Source organism: Macaca mulatta, chromosome 10 (assembly GCF_049350105.2).
Source record: "Macaca mulatta isolate MMU2019108-1 chromosome 10, T2T-MMU8v2.0, whole genome shotgun sequence".
NCBI classification, from domain to species: Eukaryota; Metazoa; Chordata; class Mammalia; order Primates; family Cercopithecidae; genus Macaca; species Macaca mulatta.
Genome location: NC_133415.1, coordinates 108,381,238 through 108,403,941, shown reverse-complemented (window position 1 = coordinate 108,403,941; position 22,704 = coordinate 108,381,238). Strand labels below are relative to the sequence as shown.

The window sequence follows — 22,704 nt, the reverse complement described above, 5'->3', positions numbered from 1 at the left end:
ATTTTTAATTTATTAGGTAAAAGTAATATGCTTGTGACTTTCATATTCCCTTCCTAGGTTATCAATGTGATTGAATATCGTGATGGACAATTTGATGTGTCAACATGGCGAGGCCACAGTTCCTAGTTATTCAATCAAATAGTTGTCTAAGTGTTGCTGGGAAGGTACTTTGTAGATATAAGTCCATAATCAGTTGATTTTAAGTAAGAGATATTATCATAGATAAGCTGATCAGGCCTGATCCAATCACATAAAAGGTTTCAAGAGAAGGAGCTCAGGCTCCCTGAAGAAGAAATACTGCCTGAGGACAGAGTCTCAGCCCATGTTTTAGAGTCTCAGCTTCCTGAAAACTTGCTCCCCAGATTCTAGACCTACCCAACCAGACATCACAGTTGCCCAAGCTGAGTCCTTGCAGTAAATCTCTCAGTAAGTTGCTCTTACTCTTTCTATTTTTTGTATGAACCTTGCTAATACAAACTTTTTAAAGTTTTAATTTTGTGAATTTCCCATTTATTTTCCTTTCCTGTATTTTTATTGGCGTATGCTTCTGTTTATTATAAATGGGATAAGTTCTTTATTAGGTAGCTTTTTTCCCCATCCCCACCACCATTTCCAAATGCATAGGCTAGAGAATCTGATGGCTCATTTTAGGTCGGCAGCTTACCCCTGGTTCAGTCACCTATGAACAGGGTAATGGGATCAAGCTACCCAAACTGGCTTTTCAGGGCCCCTTCTGCGAACCCCTCGAGTGAGGTATGAAAAGAACACTTTCTAGGAGAAGGAGTCCTTGCCTCTTGGGCTGTACAGAACACTACATTTGAAATCTTGACTAAACTATATAAAACAAACTTGTCTGTTGAACACCTCAGGCAAGGTATAGATCACCTTTCTATAAAATACAAGGCTATGATCATTAAAAAAAATTGTTTCCACTATTAAATATATTCTGGAGGTGGACATCTGTTGTTTTCTATTTGGCAGCAATGCCCCACTCCCATTCCTGCTAAGAACAGCACCCTGAATTTTCTTTGTGAAGGGACCTTTCTTTCATTCTCAGTCATGTGGCTCACACAGAATGCTAATGTCTTCTTGTCCATAGCCTTTCAGAGCTGGATGCATAAGTCAAGCAGCATCGATGCCAATGACCTGTGAGGAAACATTTGAGGAGGAGACGCTACCTCTCTTTTCTGAAGAATCAAATAGGTGACTCGTTCTAATTCTCTTGGGTGTGTGAAAGGAGGATGAGAGCTTTGAACCTACAGCTACTGTTTATAACTGTGAGGAGATGTCCTGAGATTTCCAGATAGGTCTCTGTCTGAGGATGTAGTCAGTATTTAGAAAACAGAACAGAGGGATAAAGAGAAAAATCATCTGTTGCATGACTAAAGTTGCTGGATCTAGCCTCACCTGAAGAGATGTATCTTGGACTTTTCTGTTACATGACCTGACATCTTCTCTTTATATTAATCTACTTACTTGGACTTTTCATGACTTGAAATTAAATATTTTTGTGGACACAATTTTTCATGTGGACTTATGTATTCAATTTTAGCTGAATCATCCATAAAAAATATTTTTGTAAATGGTTCATCAAATACTCCAAGTTAATGCTTACTTTTATCTTTCTTTCCCTTAATCTGAAAACTGCACAATTCAATATACTTTATTTTGAAAATAAAACATTGAGTTTTTATGCCAAGGGTTGTGACATACTAGGAAGAAAGAAATCCAACAGCCAAAGTTACCTGAAGGAAAATAAATATTTAAAAAGACTGCGAGAGAAAAGAATAACTCTAAGAAAGTCAAAGATTTTGTCACTTGGCCCGAGGACCTGCTTGCTATAAAGAATCTATAGGTGGTAATCCATATGTCATAATCACTACACAGCAGTCAGGAGAGATGAGAGAAATTAGAAAACAATGCTTTCTTTTCTGGAGAAGAAAGACATAAATATTGAAATAAAATACTAGGAAGGAACACAAAGGAAGGTAAAAAGGCTACTGTTTCATGCAATAATTAAGACAGAATACAAAATAGAGTAAAAGAGAGACTTTTTCATTCTCCAAAAGTGAGCTGGACTTTTTTATGGATGTTTCTATTTGAGAGTGGGAATCAGTGGGAAGTGAGTGAAATGGTATTTATGGATGAATGGCAGTTGCTTATATTTAAGAGACAGTGCAGATTTTTTCCCCTCCCTAAATAGTGCAAACTCCAGGGGGATGGGTGGGCATTATAAAAATGATAAGAAAAATGTAAAAAGATACTTGATAACTTAGACTCTTATCATCCAACTAATCTACTGTTTTCATCTTATTTGGTTAGCATGTCAGGTCTTGCCACATACACCATTATAATGTCATAAGACTATTAGTCTTAACAATATTGGTAGTAATAGTAGCTAACATTTATTGAAAACTTACACCATACAAAGTATTATCGATTAGTGTCTCCCCAAAATGCTATGTTGGGATTCTAACCCTCAGTACCTCAGAATGTGACCTTCTTGGGACATAAGATCTGTACAGAGGTAATATGGCTAAAAGGAGGTCATTAAAGTTGGCCCCAATCCAATCTGACAGGTGTCATGATAAAAAGGGGAAATATGAAGACAGACATGTAGAGAGAGAGAATGTCATGGGAAGATGAAGGGAGAGATTGCGGTGATGCTTCTACAAGCCAAGAAACGTCGAAGATTGCTAGCAAATTACGAGAGCCAAGGGAGGTATATGGAACAGATTCTCCCTCACAGCCCTCAGAAGTACTCAACTCCACTAGTGCTTGAATCTGAGACATCTAGCTTCCAGGACTGAGACAATAGATTCCTGTTGTTTAAGCCACTCAGTTTACAAACTAGCAAACTAACACACCAAGCAATGGATTAAACAAATACACATAATATCAGTTAAATACTCAAAGATGCCCTGTAGAGGTGGTTACTCATTTCATCCCCATTTTGCAGATGAGAAAGAAACAGACTGAAAGAGATTAAGTATGCACAGCTCCTAAGTGGGAAGTTGGGGGTGCTCCTCTGGGTCTGTCCAATGCAGAGGGCAGAGATCATATCTCCCTCCGTTTTATCTGACAGTTTTATGTCTGCCACTTTTAGCACAGGGTCCAGTGCATTCTCAGTGAGTACATATTGAATAAATAGTTATGGTTCTATGATCCTCATACAAATTTAATGATAACACAAATAACACAACAGTTTGTTATAGGAATGTTCTATGTTCCTGCATAGTCATCATCATTTTTATTTTTATTGGTTCTATAAAATTTAATCAATTTCATGTTACTGCAATTTATTTGGTCATTCTCTTATTGTGGGGCATTTGTGTTCATTTCAATTTCTACTATTATAAATAACACCACTATGAATGGTGTCATGCCCAGGCATTTTTCTAATTTTTGAGGATAGAAATGTTTCTTATTATGATAAACCATTAAGTGTTTGAACATTTCTATGATTTTAAAATTTATCAAATTAGCTTACAACAGATCAAAAAGGAACTCTTTATAGTAAGGCATAAGTGTAAATATTTTATAAGATTCACCTCCACATTGGGTTAACATTCACCGTGATTTTTAAATCTTATTAGTGAGGTTATAATTGCTTTGAGTTTAGTCATTTTAATTTCAAGCCCACTTTAGCAAGTATCCTAACCACGCTCTTTCTCATTCTCTTATTGAAATGTAGATTAATTTTGGACTTCCAGTAACAAAGCTAGTTCTAAATCCTGAGGAAAGTTATACAGAAGAAAGAAGACATTGATTAAATCAGATTATCAGTCAACTGATAAAGTCGATGAAACTGAAGTCAAATTGAACTAGTATACCAATTTAGTTAAAACACCTGTTTTGATTAATATAAGTGGGTACAGATACAAAGTATACATCACAAATTGATCAAATAACAGCATCTAGCATCCAATTGAAATTTCATATAGTTAACAAAGGTAAGTTCTAATATGTTTCAGAATTACATCAAAATTACATATACACAACCGTGTTGTTAATTAGCCTAAAACTGTTAAATATGTAAAATGTGAAAGTTGGTTAACAGAAAAGGTACTCCAAACATGATTTTTTTTTCTTAATTCTAACAGATAGAAGACAAAATTCAGTCTGCATTTGAGAATGTTAGAAGTTGAATGATCCTTGACCACACTCAATCTATTTTTCTATCTCTCAGTGATTATATTCGGCTCATGAAAAAGAATAAATTAGACATGCTGGACCCATGCTGTGAATTATCTGAGTAAATGTGCTAAAACAAGGAATATCCTTATCATCCTCCTTACCATCACCAAGAGGCTACTGAGAGGCTGGAAGGGCAAGGCGGAAGGAGTAAAGATGAGAAGAGGGAGAGACAAGAAGCAAGCAAGCAAGCAAGGAAGAAAAAGAAAGAAAAGACGGAAGGAAGGGGACAGAAGAGGAAGGGAGTATAGAAAGAGAAAAAGGACGGAAGAAATAAAACAGACAGAAAGGAAGTAAAGAAGGAAAGAAAAAGTGGAGAGAGCTCACAAAAGGAGGCAGGCAGGAAGAAAAGGAGGAGGAAATCAACAACTGAGCGAGGAAGGAAGAGAGGGAAAGATGAAAGAAAATTTTTGGCACATAGGTAGGTGAAGATTGTTGGCACACACAGAAAACTCATTTCTGTATAAATATTCAATTAATTTCAAAGTCCAATGTTCTAATTACATTGATAGTGCCTTATGAGTTGAAATTAATTAAAACATTACATTCAAAACAAATAAAAATTGCATTTAACCTTTTTCCCCCCAAATACAAGGAAGAATCTTTAAATGGTAACATCATTTGGAAAAGTTCAAGCCAGGCATTTCTCTGAATTGGTCAATGGCATCTATCTATAAGAATACTTAATTCCTTTGCAACTGTCCAGAGAAAATGAAAGGAGGCAACAAATGAACTTCTGACTAAAGCCAGAAACCAGTGTAGCCCTGAATCCCTTTAAAAACATTTCCAATGTCTTTAATATTATTTCAGCCTAGCTTGTTATTGCACACACTTTAAGAGACATTATCCTTAAAAATGAAAACCCTGCACTTTCCTCTCCTGCTGTGATAATGGAAAAACTAAACTGATTTGGTCAAAGTTTCCAAGATTTATTTTCTTCCCTTCGGCATTACAGTAAATGATTAGGCAGAAACAAAACAGGAAAATCTTCATTCTGTATGAGCCAGCAGTGGCTCAAAGGGAAGTAGAAAACAACGGTTGTCTCTGAGCTGCAATCTGCTTCATCTAACACCAATAAAGCTTGTCTGGACAGGTGTATTTATAGACTGCAGAGTGAGTAGATATAAATATTTGAATACCTTTTATTTAGTAGCAATGTCTATTCTAATGTTTTATTTTTTTGTCTTTTCCAGTAATTGGTGTGGATGCCTAGAAGAACTGAATTAATTGCATGAGCAAACTTATTATATTGTTTAGGTTAGTTCTAGACCAAGGTGGGAAAATGTAATTGGACTAATATATAAAGAAGTTATTTTTTAGTTCATTTCTTCATTCTTTCAAATATCCACTAACTTTTTTTTTTTTAATCAAAATATTTTTCTATGTGCCAAGCATTACTCAAGATTCTTGGGATACAGTGGTGAATCTGTTATCATTTGACACATTAATTATGTGAATAATTATCAAAAACAGCAAAAAATTATCTAGAACAATAAGCATCTATTACTGCTCATCAGCCTATGGGGCACCTAGGTTGCCGTTCTCATCTGGGTTCACTCACAAATCTGCACTCAGGTACAGATAGGGTGCACAGATGAGCTAATCTTGGCTGGGCCCTCCCACTTGTTTGGGGGGTTAGTTGGTTGTTGATGGGTCTAGACAACTAGACTCTCTCCTATAGTCTCTCCTATAGTCTTTCATCCTCAGCTTAGCCAGAGTTTTATCTCCTAGTAAAGCCAGAGTACTAAGGAGGAAGTGGAAAGCACTTAAACCTATGCTCAGAAGTCACCTACTACCAGTTCTTATGCATTCTGTTAGCTAAAGCAAATTAAAAACCAGTCTAGATTTCAGGGCTCAGGGACTAGACTTTACCTCTTCAAAGATGAGGTGCAAAGCCACATTGTAAGGGGTAAAGATACAGGAAGGGGAATAATCAAAGCCATTTTTGCAATCAATCTTCCATAAGTGATGAGTGAAACCTAATGCTAGAGGCAGAGAAAATAAGTACACAAATAATTTCAGATATTGATTGGTGATCTGAAGAAAACAGAGTGGTGCCACAGTTACTGCACTCTGGAAAGGGGTGATTCCTGAGACTGGGTGGCGGGGGGATGGGGAGGTTGTCAAGACAGCATTTATAAAGAGGAACCAGCCATTAAAGATCTCTGGGAATAGCTTTCCAGGCAGAGAAAACAGCATGTGCAAGGGTCCTGAGTTAGAAATAAACAATGAGTTTAAGGAAGAGAACTATAAGCAGAGCATTAATATCACTGGATAAAATTTCCAGAGAGATAAGTCTGGCTGCGGTGGAGAATAGATTATAGTAGGAGAGGATATGGTCAAGGAGAGGTGACTGGTTTGGCTAGTTATTTTCACTTAATCTTACTCCAAGATCAAACACATTCACCAAAGACTGTAATGAAAATTTCTTAGTGTAGAAAGAATTTTCACATTGAAGGTTTTTATTAATTTTTGAACAACACATGAGAAATTAAAATGAAGCTAAGGAAGACACTTGAAAAACAATAGATGCACCTCTGTTAGAATGTCAATGATTTTGGGTGTTATATGGATAGACTGAAAGATACATTTATCTTAATTCTGTGCATTGATTTGAGAGTTAAGTTCCACTTAAGACAAATGTTTTTGGTGTATCATTTGCATTACTGAGATAAACCTTGCTTTTCAAACGCATGTAAAGGAAAGATGAGTTACAGGAAAAAATGAAATTAATAATATAGGGGAGAATAGGGCTGGGTCTAAGGTAAGGCAAGAATGTACAAGATTTAAAAGTACACTCATAGACACTTCCCATTATCACAGGGCCCTTCTTTTGGTAAAAAAAGAAAGGTGGAGCTAGTCAGTTTGTCTTCAGGGTACTCTACTCTCCCCTTTCTTCTGCTTCCTTCTATTTCTCCTTGGCTGTCTTTGTCTTTGCAAAGTGACCATGACATGCCACTGGGAGGGAGAATGTTAAGTCTCTTTAGATTCATTGTTGGTACTTTGCTTGATAGCACAGTGAAATTCAACAAGAGGTGAGCAGTTATACATTAGTTGCTAGGTGAAAAATCTAAAATTATATCAATGCATTTGTACTTTATGATGGTAAAATCCATTTGGTCTATCTTCCACTATGAAGGGGTCCTTTTCCCATGCATGGCATCTCACAGGGGTCATTTGGGAACTACTGGTTCACTGCATCATGCATTTTTCCAAATATTGATCTAATACATTCTCAAATATACAAAAAACTCACATTCATTAATGTTACCAGCTATCTCAGCAGAAAAGTATTTTAAGTATTGTGAAGTTGCCAGGCTCATGGTGGCACACACAACTTAAAAATTCTAATGTTCACTTGAAAGTCCAATTTTATCACTGGTGGCAAACAGTTTGTTTTTCCCCTTAAAATGATAACTCCTTTCATTCACTTTCAAAAATATACCTTCAAACTACACAAGTTTGAGTAACCATAATTTTCCTATCATATACTATAGTTAAAAATGGCACTACAGGTAAAAAGAGGCTAATTTTCCCTGCAAGTCCTTTTCCTTGGTATGTGATAGCCACCAATACTTTGGTGTGCTTTATGGGAACTTCCCATTTCACCAAACAACACTAAAAGGCAATGTATTTAAGGGTCAAGAGTTAATAAAATTAATAATATTTATTGCTTCATCAAGAATTCTTGAGTAAAACTGGTTCTCTAATATTATACATTTTATATATTGGGTAAAGATCCAGTTTTCATTCAAGCACATATATTTCCTTGAACTTACTAAATTGAATATATATGTTCTCAAATGAACACTTGCTCTTTACCTAATGAGCCATGTATATCTACTTATATTAATGACATATACAAATTAAATTCATACTATAATACAGGAATGAACAAATAGTTTCTCCTACTCTACTCTGTACTCAACATAACACAAATGTTTCTGTGACTTCTAATCACCAAAGTGCGGGGATTTCTCGCACCAAGCAAGCAATTCCACAGATTCTCCAGCAGACATCAGTTGGATGTCTTCTAATTCAATTCAGCTCTGACACTATCTACCTGAAGATAGCATTGGATATCACAGGTTGAGGGCTCAGTCCCACAAGACTGCCCCCAAACTTCCCATGCCAATTACAAGCTCAAGGTTGTTTCACCCATGCTTCTGACCAGTTGGCTATACATCAGGCTTCCCACAACCTCCTCCTTGGGTTTCATTCATTTACTACAGCAGCTCACAGAACTCAGGGAAACACTCAGAAGTACCTCTACAAGTTCATTATAAAGGATATTACAAGGGATACAGATGAAGAACCAGATGGAAGAGATGCATAGGGCGAGGTGTGTGGGAAGGGGCTTGGAGCTTCTATGCCATCTCTGAGTGCACTGCACTCTGGGAACCTCTGCGTGTTCCGCTATCCGTGAACTCCCCAAACCCTGTGTGTTTTGTTTATTTTTTTTTTGTTTTTGTGTTTCAGGTTGAGGGGTTGGGTATGGAAACTTCATTAAGTAGGAATGATTGATTAAATAGTTGGCGATCAACTTAGCTTTCATCCTCCTCCCGTCCCTGAAGGTTGTGGTGGGTCTGAAACCCCCAACCCTTTAATCCTGCCTTAGTGTTTCTTGCTACCAGCCCAACCTGAAGCTGCCCAGGGACTGCCAGTTGCCAGTCAGCTCAGCACTGGTGTACAGAAGACATCACTCCCGAGATTCCAAGCATTTTAGAAGCTATATTGTCAAGAAATGGGAATGAAGACTAAATATGTATTTTAACCATATCACACATATACACACGTATTGGTTCCAGGAGCCCCAACAATACGTAAATCTGAGGATGCTCAAGTCCAGTGGTCAGCCCTGTGGAACCCATGGATACAAAAAGTCCATCTTCCTTATCCACAGATTCTGCATCCTACCATCACTGTGTTTTCCACCTGCAGTTGGCTAAATCTCCAGATGCAGATGTGGAACTGTGGATAAGAAGGGCTGACTGTGTATATAATTAACTGCCAAGTGATTGGAGCAGAGGAATACAGAGGCTACTAGTCCAGTTTGGTCTCATTGTCTTGACTTGTTGCCACTGCTTTAGTTCTTTCTGCTTTGCAAATAATTCACCTGTTTCTTGTCTCCTCGCAGAGCCAGATTCTCTGCTATGTCAGAGCTAGTCAAGTGGATAGTTTTAATCAGAGATCATACATACTGAGTAGCATGTTTCAAGAAAACACTTTAAGAATGGCAAATACTTGGAGTACGTGGTAAGTCACTCTACTTGCACCCATGGCCGGCCTTGGTAGTTGGTCACTGTACTTTCTCCTGTTGAGCTCACAATTATTATCATCATCATTATTATATCAGCCCTCAATAGTACTACAATCCTGTGGAAATTATATAAACTTTTTTCTCATCTCATCCTTGATGCAAATAAATGGCTCTAATAATATGCCAGTGGGATAAATGTTTTTATAAAGGTGATTACTTGTGGTCTTCTCAAGGAAGTTTCCTTTCCCCTTTTTTTCCCCTTTATCTATGGTACCAATTCCTTCTTATTGGGATCAGAACATTGCTGATCTCAGTGCTGAAAATACCTGGAAAAACATTTAACAAATACCAAGGCTGGGCCCCAACCCAGGCAGGTTATATCAGAATCTCTGGGATGGCTTGGGAATCTGTACTTTAAAACTTTTAACCTTTCCAGGTGAGTCTAAATAAGGTTGAGCTACTGGTTTTTGATAGCATGTGGAGGCCGTCACTAAGGCCTTGTAGTTGGTTTCCTCTAAGGGTATTTGAAAGACTTTTGCTTCGTTATCTAGGTATTTTTATTTTTCTCTCTCACAGATCATTAAATTTTTGTTTAATCACCCCAATAAGGGGAATATTATTATTTAATAATGCCACATAAGTTTCAAAAAGAGCCCTAACCTAATGGATAATAACTACTAGTCCCAAAGATAAAACTGTTCTCATCGCCTATTAAGAGAATAGTCAACTGGATGTTTTAGAAGAAAAAAAAATATTGCTTAACATAAAATAGGTTGTTTGTTGTTCGTTTCAAAAAACTGTTAGCTGGATATTGCACTTGGGTCACATGGTGGAGATGTGCCCTTCTTATGCATACCACATCTGTGAATCTCCGTCCAATGTTTAGAAAACCCTCCTGCAATGAAGGATCAAAGCCCAGGTGCAGGTTCTCACCAATTTCTGGCAGCTTTGCTTTAAACATGCAGTTAAGCTTAGTCTACTGAATGCTCCTGTAAGAGGCAGGGTGCATTTGGGATTAATTTCAAAGGTGGAGACAATCCAGTGTGCAGGGTGCTGGTGGCAGCCGATGCAGCAGCATGTTGATGAATGTCCAGAGTGGCAGAACTAGGGCTTCCCATTCCTGCAGTCAAGTTTGTGCTCAGACTCGCATCCTTGGTTCTTGCCCATTTTCCCAACCAGCCACTGTGGACTCTTCAATGACTCCATGAGCTAACAAATACCCTTTCCATCATTTTCTTTACTGATTTAATAAATAAAATGTTTCTCATTTGTTACGCTTTTAATGAAGACAAAAATATGTTAAGGAAGATTATATAGTTCTGTATTATCTACCATCTATTTTTGAAGGGAGCATGGGTTTAGGATGGAGTTTTGCCTTTTCTTAAAAGATCTGGCCATATGGGTCTCAATCCTTTATATGACACTAATTGGCTGGATCAGAGGAACTAGTGTATCATTAGAAAGAGAACCAGATGCCCTTCCTATGTGGGATGCTTGACCCATTTCCATCACTAGCTTGATTCCCATAAGCTACTGAGTTTGTTACTCCTGATGTATTCATATCTTTGCTCATTTGATGAAACAAATTTTATATCTTACAAGAAAATATAAAATGCACTGAATTCAAACAGTAAGTTAAAAGTAAATAAAAGTCTGTGTAATAACAATTTTGTAAAAAGCATACATAAGTTTCCTGTACATTTCCTTGCTAAGGGTGCTAGTATTCTCAGAGAGTTAAAAATAGGAAAACATTAGGGAAATATGATTAGTTACACAAGCCCCAGGATTCTAGAAAATGAAACTGAACATATTTCTCAGAGGAGTCATAACTATTCTTGATGCTAAGAGCAGATAAAAATTTCTCACATGGATTCTAAAAAAGAAAGAAAAAGAACAGTGTGGAATATACGAAAAAAATGTCCTGAATAATACCTTCACAATGAAGATGAGGACTATTTCTAGAAGACTGTTTCATTTAATCTCATAAAATAAACCAGTTTCATTAAAGTGCCTTGGAGAGAGGACAGGCAATATAGCACAGTAATTAAAATCGCCACCAATATGTCTTAATCTAAGAAATAATTTTAGAATGCCTATGATGGAAATCTGTTGTTTGTGTTACTTAGTATCCATTCGCCTCGCTTGTGTTCACGATGTGCCATATTCCTGTAGGGGCACCCTGCCCTGTTTCTTGGTCTATGCACTTTGACACCGTCTCCACCTTTAGTTATAGGAGAGGTTCTGTAAGTTGGGTCTGGCCAATGATAACATCACATTCCTCTAAAATTATGAGCATTATTTTCCAAAAGTCTATTAAATAATTGAAAGGTATGTATAAAAATAACTTTGTTATTTTTGGCCATGATTACAGAGCAGGCTGGTTGTCTGAGTTTTAAAGAATCCCTGTCTGTCTATTCCCTTGAATGATCTGAATTCATGGAATTTTCATTCTTCATTCCCAATGAACTATGATGTCTTTTGACATTAGATTGTGTTCCCATTGGAAATATGGGTATTAGTTAAAAAAAATGGGTACAATATTTTGGGGAACATTTGAATATGGATTTTTATTTAAATTCACTCCTAGTAATGCTCTTTGCATGAGGTCTGAGAGTATAGTATCCATGCAGGATGACTCTGTCATACTCATTTAATATTTTTTCTGCGTCTTCACAATGTAATTGGCTTACAATTAAAATTAAGTTTATGGGTCCTTTTCATGCCTCTCTAGTTGAAGGGGAATGTAATTACATTTAATTGAAGTTGATTCTCAAAATGACACCCCTAGATACAGCAGACAGCATACACATGGCTTATTCTCCTCTTGCAGAGCACATATGCATTAAGTCATTTAATAGAAGAAGCCACACACGGAAAGCTTTCAAAACGAAGTTGATAAAAATAGGATATGACAGATTCTTCCCTTTATTTGTTAAGGTTACTGCAATTATGTCTGATTTTCCAGGACATGACCTGATAAAAGATGTTTTGTGAAAGTAGGGAGGTGGGGTAGAAAGCAAGGGGAAAAAAAATCTTATAACTTTGATCTTTCTCAACACTTTCCCATAAGATAATGAGATTGGGCTCAGAGAGAAGTTTTATACCTTGAATATACAAGATTTGCCTAAATACGGATCTGTAGGTGGCCTTGGTCCTACCAATTATGTTGTTTATTAGAGAAATAATGAAAGATCAACTTTAGAATGATGCTTTTGAAACTACCTGCTCTTTGTAAAATGTGTTTCCCAAATTAGCTTGGAAAAAGCATTTTGTAACAGCTTTAAGAGCATATTAATGAAAATAAATTAGACAGCTAAACAAGAACAACAATAAGCATTTTAGACAATAGTCTGGAATGTAATTGTGGCCAACTTTAACCATAAGCAACATTAAAAACTTGGACAGGCAAAAACTTTGAGGTATTATCAGTGTGTTGAGGTTTTCATTAGCCCAGTGGAAATTGGAATCTTGGCAATTACATGGTTAATCTCATCAATTGTAGACAGTTCAATGAGATAATTCAAGATGAGACAATGATTTATTTGTATTACTTGCCACTGAGGAACCTCCAATTTATAGTTATCGATATTGATCAAATTAACTGGAAAACTGGGCAACTTTAAAATGTTTTGTTATATAGACTAATAATTAAGCATACCTGTATGTCATCTGATGGGATTCTGTTCCATCTGTTTTTATTTCTGGTCCTTCATATTTGAAAATGTTTATGACTGAGCTACCACTAAGAGTCATCCACTTCCAACTGATTTGTTTGTTTACATGATGAGAAGGGATAAGGTTGGCACAGTCATAATCTCTTGAAACATTTCCACATTTGACCAATGACCTAGGTTTTTAAATATTGACAGATTATATTATGTACTATATGACTTTGGATCAGATCAAAGACACAGCCAGTTTGGGTGTTGTAAAATAGGTAAGTAACTGTAAAGCAATGTGTGAAATGAAGTTATCAAATTAAGTATTTTTCTGTTGAAGACTTTACAATTTTGTTTAAAAAATGTATTTAAAGGGTACAGTTCCAACTAGGATCCCAAGCATAGAGGAATATATGTCAAATGTAATGAAGCCTATGACAGAGAATTAACTATGAGAAACTTTAATTCTGTATTATGCATTTTCATTTTATACATTCTTTTTCACATAAGCAAGAATGATCTTATAAAGGAAAAAATATTTTTGACCTGTTATGTCTTCTTCCTAAATGGATGTGGTAGAGGGGTAGAGATCTTATAAGAAAATAGTTATCTTGTAAGTTTGGATTCAAATGCAAATTGTGCAAATTATTATACCTCAGCTAGCAACAAAGGCAATGAAGAGAGCATTAGTTGAGTGCCTGCTTTGTACTGTGTTCTGCATTTGTTTTTTATAGTCCTGAAAATAACCTGGCAAGATGTGTTTTATTGCCCTCATGTTACTTTTACAACTTTGAGTCTTGAATAGATTACATAATTGGACATAATTACCTAGCTAATACCTGGGTGAGCCCTATTTGTGCCTGTGTTTGCACAATTTTGACATACATGCTTTCCTATCCAGGCTACTATTTTCTGTTCAGGAGGAAGCGACTCTTCTATTCAGATTGAAAGCTGTAGATGCAGGAACAAATTATTGTGATTCATTCATTTATGAAATGTTATTTATATATCACATGTTAAATTTTAGCAGCTACATCTACTTTATAATAAATGATATAGATATTACTAAATATAGGATTGAATGCTGAATTGTATCATATGTGTTTTTGGCCTTATTGATACGATCATATCATTTTTATTACTTTTCTGCTGATTTATATGCTGAATGAAAATGATATTTTTCTAACATTGGATTATTCTTGAATATCTGAACTAAAACCCGCTTAGTTCAATGTATTATTTTAAAAATGTTATGTGGATTCTATTTGTTGATATTTTGTAATTTTTCAATCAATATTCATGGGTTTGGTTTATAGGTTCTGTTTTCAGTGGTATTTTTGTTAAGCTTAGGTATTTGTGCTGTGGTGGTTTTGTAAAAAGAATTAGAAAGCATTAATTCTAACTTTCTGCTTTAGGACAATCTAAAAAGCTCATGAATTATCTGTTTCTTGAAGGTTTGTATGAATTCATGCATGAAATTGTCTGAAACTTTATTGAGAACTAGATCTTTGACAACTTTCTCAATTTCTTCCTTGGTTTTGAGTTTGTTGAAGAATTCTATTTTTTTGTGGGACCAATTTGCAGTATAGTACTTTGATATTTATAGAAAATGGTCTATTCACATTCTCAAATTTATTAGCATAGATTTGAGCAAGTATTCTGTTAAATATTCTTTTAATCAGTTCCATTTTCCTAATCATAAGGTTACATATTGATCTATTATTTCCTTCTTATAATAAAATTGTTTATTTTAAAAAGAATTATTTTATACATTTTTCAGTTCTGTTTTCCTATTTTCCAATGTATGCTTTCTTCTCTATTGATTCTATTTTTTTCAATTATTTCATGTACTTATCAATTTTACTTTTCTTTTCCAACAAATTAATTCATGCTTTTATATTGATCTGCTTGTCTGCTTTCCTTAGCTCTTTATTTTTTTAATATATTTTTTATGTTGAATACACTATTTTTCTGTTTTCATTCTTTGTTTTTGGTAAGGAAAACATTTATGATTCTGATTTTCTTTTGAACAAATTCTTTGGCATCATTCCCTATTTTTTATACTGAGAGTTTTCAGTATCATTGTGTTTTAGCTATTTAGCAATTGCTTTTCTCATTTTTTTCTGTGGTTCAAGAGTTACTCAGTAGAAAATATTTTCTTTTAAATTCAAATTAGTCAAGTTTCAGTTTTTTCATTTGTTACGTGTTTCTAGGTATATTACATTGTTGTCAGAGATTATGGGCAATTATGTATGTGTAATTTCTATTCTTCAGAATTTTGAATTTGTTTGGAATCTAATTTGTGGTCAATATTTCTAAATAACGCATATACACATAAGTAGTAGCTGCATTCTCTGTCTATAAAATATAATCTACATTTACAGGCTATGCTATTCAGATTCATCTATATTTAACTTTTGTCTTGTATCTTTGTGCTTGTAAAAGATGAAATGGAGTGATTGTGTTCACAACTAATAGTATGTTGATGTGATTTTGTGTTTGTGCTCTATCTGGAAGGTTTGTTACATATCTCAGTGTGTGCGATTCTTATGACTGGTGGTAAGATGGCTTCAACTGTACATGGGCATGGCATGACCATTGTGGGCAGTGCTTTCCGTTTCATTTATCTTCAAGTCTCATTATAATAGAAGAAAATCTGAACTTGGCGGTATTAGTATATTTTTACTAGAGAAGAGCAAGACTTGGTAAGAATATTGGGTAGAATAGAGTTGTTTTGAGAATCTTCTAGTTGCCCACACCCATCCACTCTCCATTCTTCTTGCCTCTGTTTTCTGCCCCAGGAGGCAGACACGTATGTTCGAACAGGGCAATGGCAAGAGATTTGAGAACTGCTGGATCCTTCTCTCTGGGCCACTTAGGGTTGGCTACATTTTTTTCTCCAAATGCAACAGCTTCTAGGAGCCATGCCTCCCGAAAAACTGTCCACTCTGTGTCCTTCCTGCCAAGGGTGGGTAACTGTCCCCAGGGGCTGCTATTTCCAGGGCATCACTCTATTCCTTGTCAACTTCTTTATACTTGTCCCCACCAGTCCAAACCTTTGTAAATAGTCTAGTTTCAAAACTCCTTTTATCTGTTTCTTTCTGAGAGTTTCAGTGACACTAGCACATCTAGGGAAATTTCCCATTAATAGGTTACCTTCTATTTTTTGCAATAGAGAATGATTTTGTATTTTGATAGTGATATATTGCTTCTGTTTAAGATGCATATATTTAATTTAAAAGAACTCAATGTAAAGAAATCATAGAGCAAATTACAATTTAAATTTCATGAAGGCATAACAAAAACTTATGAAACTAGTCTATGAATTAAGCAAGTTTTAAAAGCACTGCTTTATACATTTCAAAGCTACATTATACATTATTTCTTTATACATTATAATGCAGTCAGTAATACCAGGCCTGATGCTATATAATCACAATATTTTTCTATTTCTCTTGTATGTTGTTGTTCATCCTTTTATTTTAAAACAATTTTCATTACTTTGATTTGGTATGTATTTTATTTTGTAGTATATTTTGATTTTTTACTCATTATGAAAGTCTTTTTAATGAATATGTGATTTCTATTTATTATGTTTGAGACATTGCTCTTATTTCTGTGGTAGGCTCTGTGTGTTTCCTTTTTTAAAATGCTGTACTCTGATTTCAGCATTTAACTTTTGTTATATCTTTGTCATTTTTGAAGGATGGAATAGTATGATGATGGTTACAACCACTAGTGTGTTCATATGATTTTTGTGTTCTTGCTATTCCTGGAAGGTTCTGCTACATATCACAGTGTGTGGGATTCTTACACCTGGTGGTGGTAAGATGGCTTTAGTTGTACATGGGCAGTTATTTAGCATTAATTTCATTTTCGGGTAATTAGCATTTTCCCACATGCACTTCTTCCAGCATTTTGAAAGTATTTTAATGTTACTTGTATTTCCTTAATTAGCATATTTTAATCCTATATTATTAACAACTTCGGAACAAAATAACTTTCATTGCTTCCTTTTGTACAACAAGAAAAACAAAATAAAACTCAGGCAATTAGTACATTTACCTTCCATATTCTCTTCCATTCTCCTGATTTTTTAAGTATGTTCTGAGATTTATGTCTTATTGTGGCCTTGGACAGGCATCAAATATTCCCATGCCTTTCAATCTTCATCTCTTAATAATATTGCTATCCTCACAGCATTATTGAGAAGAGTAACTGAGTTTATCTCTGTGAAGTGCTCAGAACAGAACACATCATAAGTACCATATTAGTGTTAGCTATTGTTGTTACTACAACTACTCTAATGACAATATACTTTTTCCACAGCATGAAGCTTTTCTTTTAGGAATGATGACCTTAAATTATTTAGACCCAGGCTGTTCCATATGCTATATACTACTGAGTACTTAACATGTTAACCACTTAACAAGAGGTTCTCTGACTATAAAATACATGGCAGATTTTGAAGATTTAGTACACACACACACACAAAATATGAAATATCTCATCAGTAAAGTTTTAGATCTGTGATGTTAGTCGGTGCCATCTCTCTATTGTAGAGACACAGTTCTATTGAGTGGGGGCTTATTCTGTTCCATGTGCTGTGCCCTTTGCATGAAGATCCAATTCCAAGTGAGCTGTTTTGCCAGATTGTAGCTATTGTGTTAGCTGGTTACTAGACTGTAGGCAAAGATGAATAGCGTGCAGTCTCTAAAGTTGTGGATGTTAAAGGAAGAGAGAGTTATCTATTGCACTGGGAAAAAAATGTGATGGTGACCAGGTGGTCTTGGATGTAGGAGTCGGGTCTATGACATCCTTATCCCCAAGTCATCTAAGAGTTAGGTCAGTGGCATCCTGATCTCCCACTATTTTCTGGAGATTCAGTTTCTGTGGTGTCCTGAGAAGTATCTTCAGAAGATTCCATGGAGCTTGATTCACTATAACTTGGAACACATTTTAAGTACATCATTTTATACATTAAATCCTTTTGTGTTTAAACCAGTGGCTTTAAGCTGGGGGCAATTTTGCTCCCACTGCATGGATATTTTGTAAATCTGGAGACATTTTTGTCATTACAACTGGGAGAATCCTACTGGAAGCTATTGGATAGAAACCAGGGATGCTGCTAAACGTCTCACAGCACAATCCCCACAAGTGAGAATCATTTAGCTATACTATTGATCATGTAGAGGCTGAAGAACTCTTTCAGTCATTTTGGGAGTACTCACCCTAATGAGAGAAAGTGCTTTCCAGAGCATCAGTAACAATGATTAAAATGTGTTTCTATTGTAGTCATTCACAAGACAGGTTAATAATTAGTGATATGAACAGGAGGCAAGGAAATACTGGGTAAAAGAGGGTGGTTCCCCAGTAAAGGCCCCATCCTGAAGCCTGGAATCATGTGGCCCTAAATGGGAACAGGCATTCCTGTTTTCACGCCCAAATGTTGCCTTTTCCAAGACCACTCTGGCTCACCACACCCCTATCCTGTACCCATATAAACTCCAAGCTCCACAGCAGAGGAACCAAAGAGCGGCAGAGCAGCAGAGAAGGAAAGAAGAGAAGGGGTGTCTGAACATCAAGAGGACTTCAACTGGGGATGGTCAGAGCGGAGATCAACCACCGATGGCTGAACTCTAGAAGATGATCATCTTCCCACTGTATACCCTTTCCAGCTCCCCATCTATCCTGCTGAGAGCCACTTCGATCACTCGATAAAATCCCTGCATTCACCATTTTTCAAGTACGTGTGACCTGATTTTTCCTGGACACCAGACAAGGACCTGGGTACCAAGAGGGCAGGGTGTAAAAGGCTGTCACCCTGACTCTAACACTTAGTCATCTGTGGACAGGTAACTGCTAAAAGAGCATTAAATTGTAACACACCCCTGGATGCTACCACTGCCCTGGAGCCAAACAGTGCTCTCCCTGGCTCCTGCACCTGCCTGTGTGCATGCTCCCCTTCCCCTAATGGGTTTGAGCATGAAGCACCCATGTCACAAGTCCCATGAGAGCATCAGGAAATTCTCCCATTTCATTAGGAAATGGCAAGTTTTTTTCTTTCTTTCCCAGTTGTCAGGACTGGCAGATTTCTGTGGATACCAGCCTTGCACTTCTGATTTTACTTTGCCTGGAAAGAGCACCAGAGGGTTTTTAATATATGAAGATTAAAAATTAAGCAGTAAGAGGGCTTCCCTATGGGACAGCAGGGTGTCAGAGTCCTCTGTTTTAGACACAGGAGGCAGAAAATTACATCATAAACAAACAGTCTACTGGAATTGGAGCATATTGGTTAAATATGCAGATGCTTCAACGTGGAGGGAGATTTGTTGCAGCTGAGGTATGATTCCGAGACAGTTTATGAGACAAGGCACAGTCATCTGAAAGGTTAAAGAGCAACAAGGTCAGGATCAATCCCTACCAAAGCTTGGAAATACAAAGATTAATTCTTTGCTTGATGAAGTATCTTCTCTTTCCTTTTTGTTTTTTTGGTAATTTTATTATGGTATTTTAAGCACACAGAAGAGTATAGCGGAAAACATAACAAATATGAAAATATATTTTTTCAAAAGTTATTTCATCTATTTTTCCTCATTTCTAAGGGTTTAGTGAGAGGGAGAAATTGTGCTCAGACCTCAGGTTCCCATCTTGAAACTTGAACAGTGTCGTGACATATGTCCTTCTTAGCTCATCTACCTATTTTTTTTCACATAAAATACTTTTTTTTTGGAGAAAGAGGGATTACAATGAAAAAAAATGACATATTTGAGGTTATGTTTGCACAACCAGGTACATTATCTTATTCTGCTCATGTGCACAAAGCCCTCTCCATGCAATGTTCTTTAGTAATGCTTGCTAGAAAACACTGCTTACATGAAGTGTGTTAAAATGCCTTAGTTGACTGATTCTTCATTTGAGCAATATGTGTGTAACCCCAGTAAATGGGCTGTCATTTGCAACCCAGGGGCCACATGAATGGCGTCTTGCTGACGTGTTAATCAGAACTATATATCCCTGTTCATGCCCCAGTATATCGAGTTCTTGTCTATAAGATCATGCATCATTGCAGAATTTCATATTCAGCTTTCTCAAGCCTCTTTTCTTTTCATCAATATCACAGGAGATTTTGTGTGTATAATGTAACTGTTGAAATCAGACTACTGTGTTTTTGAAACTAAGTTTTTACTTGGTTAAAATCATATTTACATATGACAAGGCAATATCATTATTTCATAAGAGCAACCCAAAAGCATATTTTTTATCTATCTTTTGTTAAAACTACTTTCAAATAAAAGTTTTGTCAAATTGAATAATAAAGACATAATACACATATGCCTGAATCAGACTGCCTATGTGTGCATATTACTCTCATGAGAAAGCATACAATATATCAGGAATCATATCAGACTTGTTTACAAAAATTCTGTAAGTGGATTTCTACGATCAAACTCAGTGTTCCTTGAATCAGTGGGATGTTGCATATATTATTTATCAGTTAATTCGCAAGAACAATCATAAAAGGCTTGATCTTAACAGCCTTCCCAGCCGAGCTTAATTCCTACTGGTTTCCAAGCAAGTTGTGGGCACTTAAGTGCCACGTGACTAAGCTGTGATTAATTAGGAACTAAAACATGCCACATTCTCTACAAGCCGAGCAGAGGATGTAAGTGCCTCTGATGTTCTGGAAACTTCGCCATTGACTTTGTGTTCTGACATCAAGATATCTGTTAGATTTTCTCAATTTAACCAATTTCACTTTTCTTTTTGAAAAACCAAGTGAGAAGTTGGAGTGAATTCTTCAACCTGTAAGGTTCCTTGTATATGCAAGACAATTGGACAGGGTATAATTTCAATGTCAACGATGTCTATATTGAAAATTGTCTTACCCAACACAGGAAAGGTAAATACAGAGGATTTGTAATTGGCTCTCTTGATCAAGGGTATGCCAAGAGATAATTGTTTCTGCTGCTTCTAAAAATCAGAAAAGAAAATCACACTGAATCCTTAAGCACCAACTTATTCGAATAAATACAACTCCAGGATTTTCTTCTCCATTTAGGTTTAAGTGCTTCTTTGAAGAACCTGATGGCCAGTTCTTTATATGAGAGACAGTTTCTTAAAGTTACCTGTTCAAAAAAATTAGCAAAACCAACCAAAACATGGGTATTAGGATTTGTAACATTTAAAAAGTAAAGTGGCTTGGAAGATACTTGAAGAAAGACTTGCATAAAATATTGCTCAGATCAAATTGTGAAAGAAACTGTAGCTTTATTGATGATTATGCCTTTTCCTCGATGGGCCATGCATCACTGTTTTCCTGGTTATGTTTCCAATGTTGCTAGAAATGCACTGGCAGTGAAAGCCCCCCAGGGCAGTGTGGACTTACTTGTGGAGTGGAGTTATGATGGGAGACTCTCGTCTGCAAGTCCTGCAATTTTTTTTTTTTTCTCTTTTTACCATCCACAGAAGATGCTAGGGTGTTCCTGTTATATCTCTTTGGGACGTATTCCATTTCAGTGGCAGCTTTGGTGGCCATTTCCAACTCACCTCCCACGGAAAGATTCCCACCTAAAGTGTGCCCCTGTAGTCTCTGAAACTCAAGCTCTAGGGCTGATCTGTGAGTCTCCTGCACCCGTGGGCAAGCATAGCTGCCAAGTACGGGAGTGAGGTAAGAAGGGCCTAATGCTCCATGAGCAAATTCAACGCAGGGGAGGCAGGAGCCAGGGGATTAATGCTCAGTCTCCTGTCTGTTGGTTAGACAATACCGAGAAGCATATTTATGCTTCCCAGAGATCCAAAGCAATTCATCTGCTTTTCTGCCAACATCACAGGCATCTCCTTCCTATGATGGGCTGTCTTCTCTTCCCCACTTTGTTCTGTCTCTCTCCTGTTTCCTAGCGTTCCCTTCCAAATAAACCATCTGCCTCCAAGTTCTTGCTGGAATTCTGATTTGGAGGGAACCCAGACTTAGATTCCATCTCAAGATATAAGCATCATCATCAGCTGTCAGTAGTAATAATTCTATGTGAAGGAAGACTGATGGAGTCCTGGTAAGGCAGAGACTTAAGGAGTAGTCAGAAGCTAAGAAGGATCTCAAAGTATCATGGAAATTAAATATGATCATATATGATGTATATGATCATATATATTTTCTTTATAGAAAATGCTTTTCTGTATAACAATTGTGCTATGATTATTGCTAACCTAAATTAAACGTTTTTATTTTCTAGACACTGCTAAACACTTAAGATGCTGGGTGTCGATTGTTTACAAAATAGCTGCAATAATTGCCCAACCTCTAGCTGCATCTGCATCTTGGGTAGACCCCTCCCATACTGATCCCGGGACTGGTCATGTAGTTTACTCTGGCAAATGAGACAATGGGAAATGTGATGTAAATAGAGGCTTGAAGGGTGCTTTGCACATCTGGGCTTGCTCTCTCCCACTTCCCTTGGACCCCAAGGCCACCAAGAGAATGAACCTGAAATCATCTGCTAGAGAAGTTCTGTGGAGGAGAACCAGGGTGTCTGAGCCAATAGCCTGTCAATTATTGGACACGTGAGCGAGACCGTCTTAGATGAACTGACA

The 22,704-nt window shown here is 36.5% G+C and overlaps 1 long non-coding RNA gene across 1 annotated transcript in view; it reads left to right on the top strand.

The window, feature by feature from the left end:
- The window catches only part of LOC144331561 (uncharacterized), a 144,444-nt gene extending 139,961 nt beyond the window's left edge, over nt 1-4,483 (top strand). The window contains exon 4 of the long non-coding RNA XR_013398847.1: nt 1,100-4,483. This is a non-coding gene — a long non-coding RNA (uncharacterized LOC144331561). The remainder of the gene's footprint in view (nt 1-1,099) is intronic.
- The last annotated feature ends 18,221 nt before the right edge of the window (nt 4,484-22,704 follow it).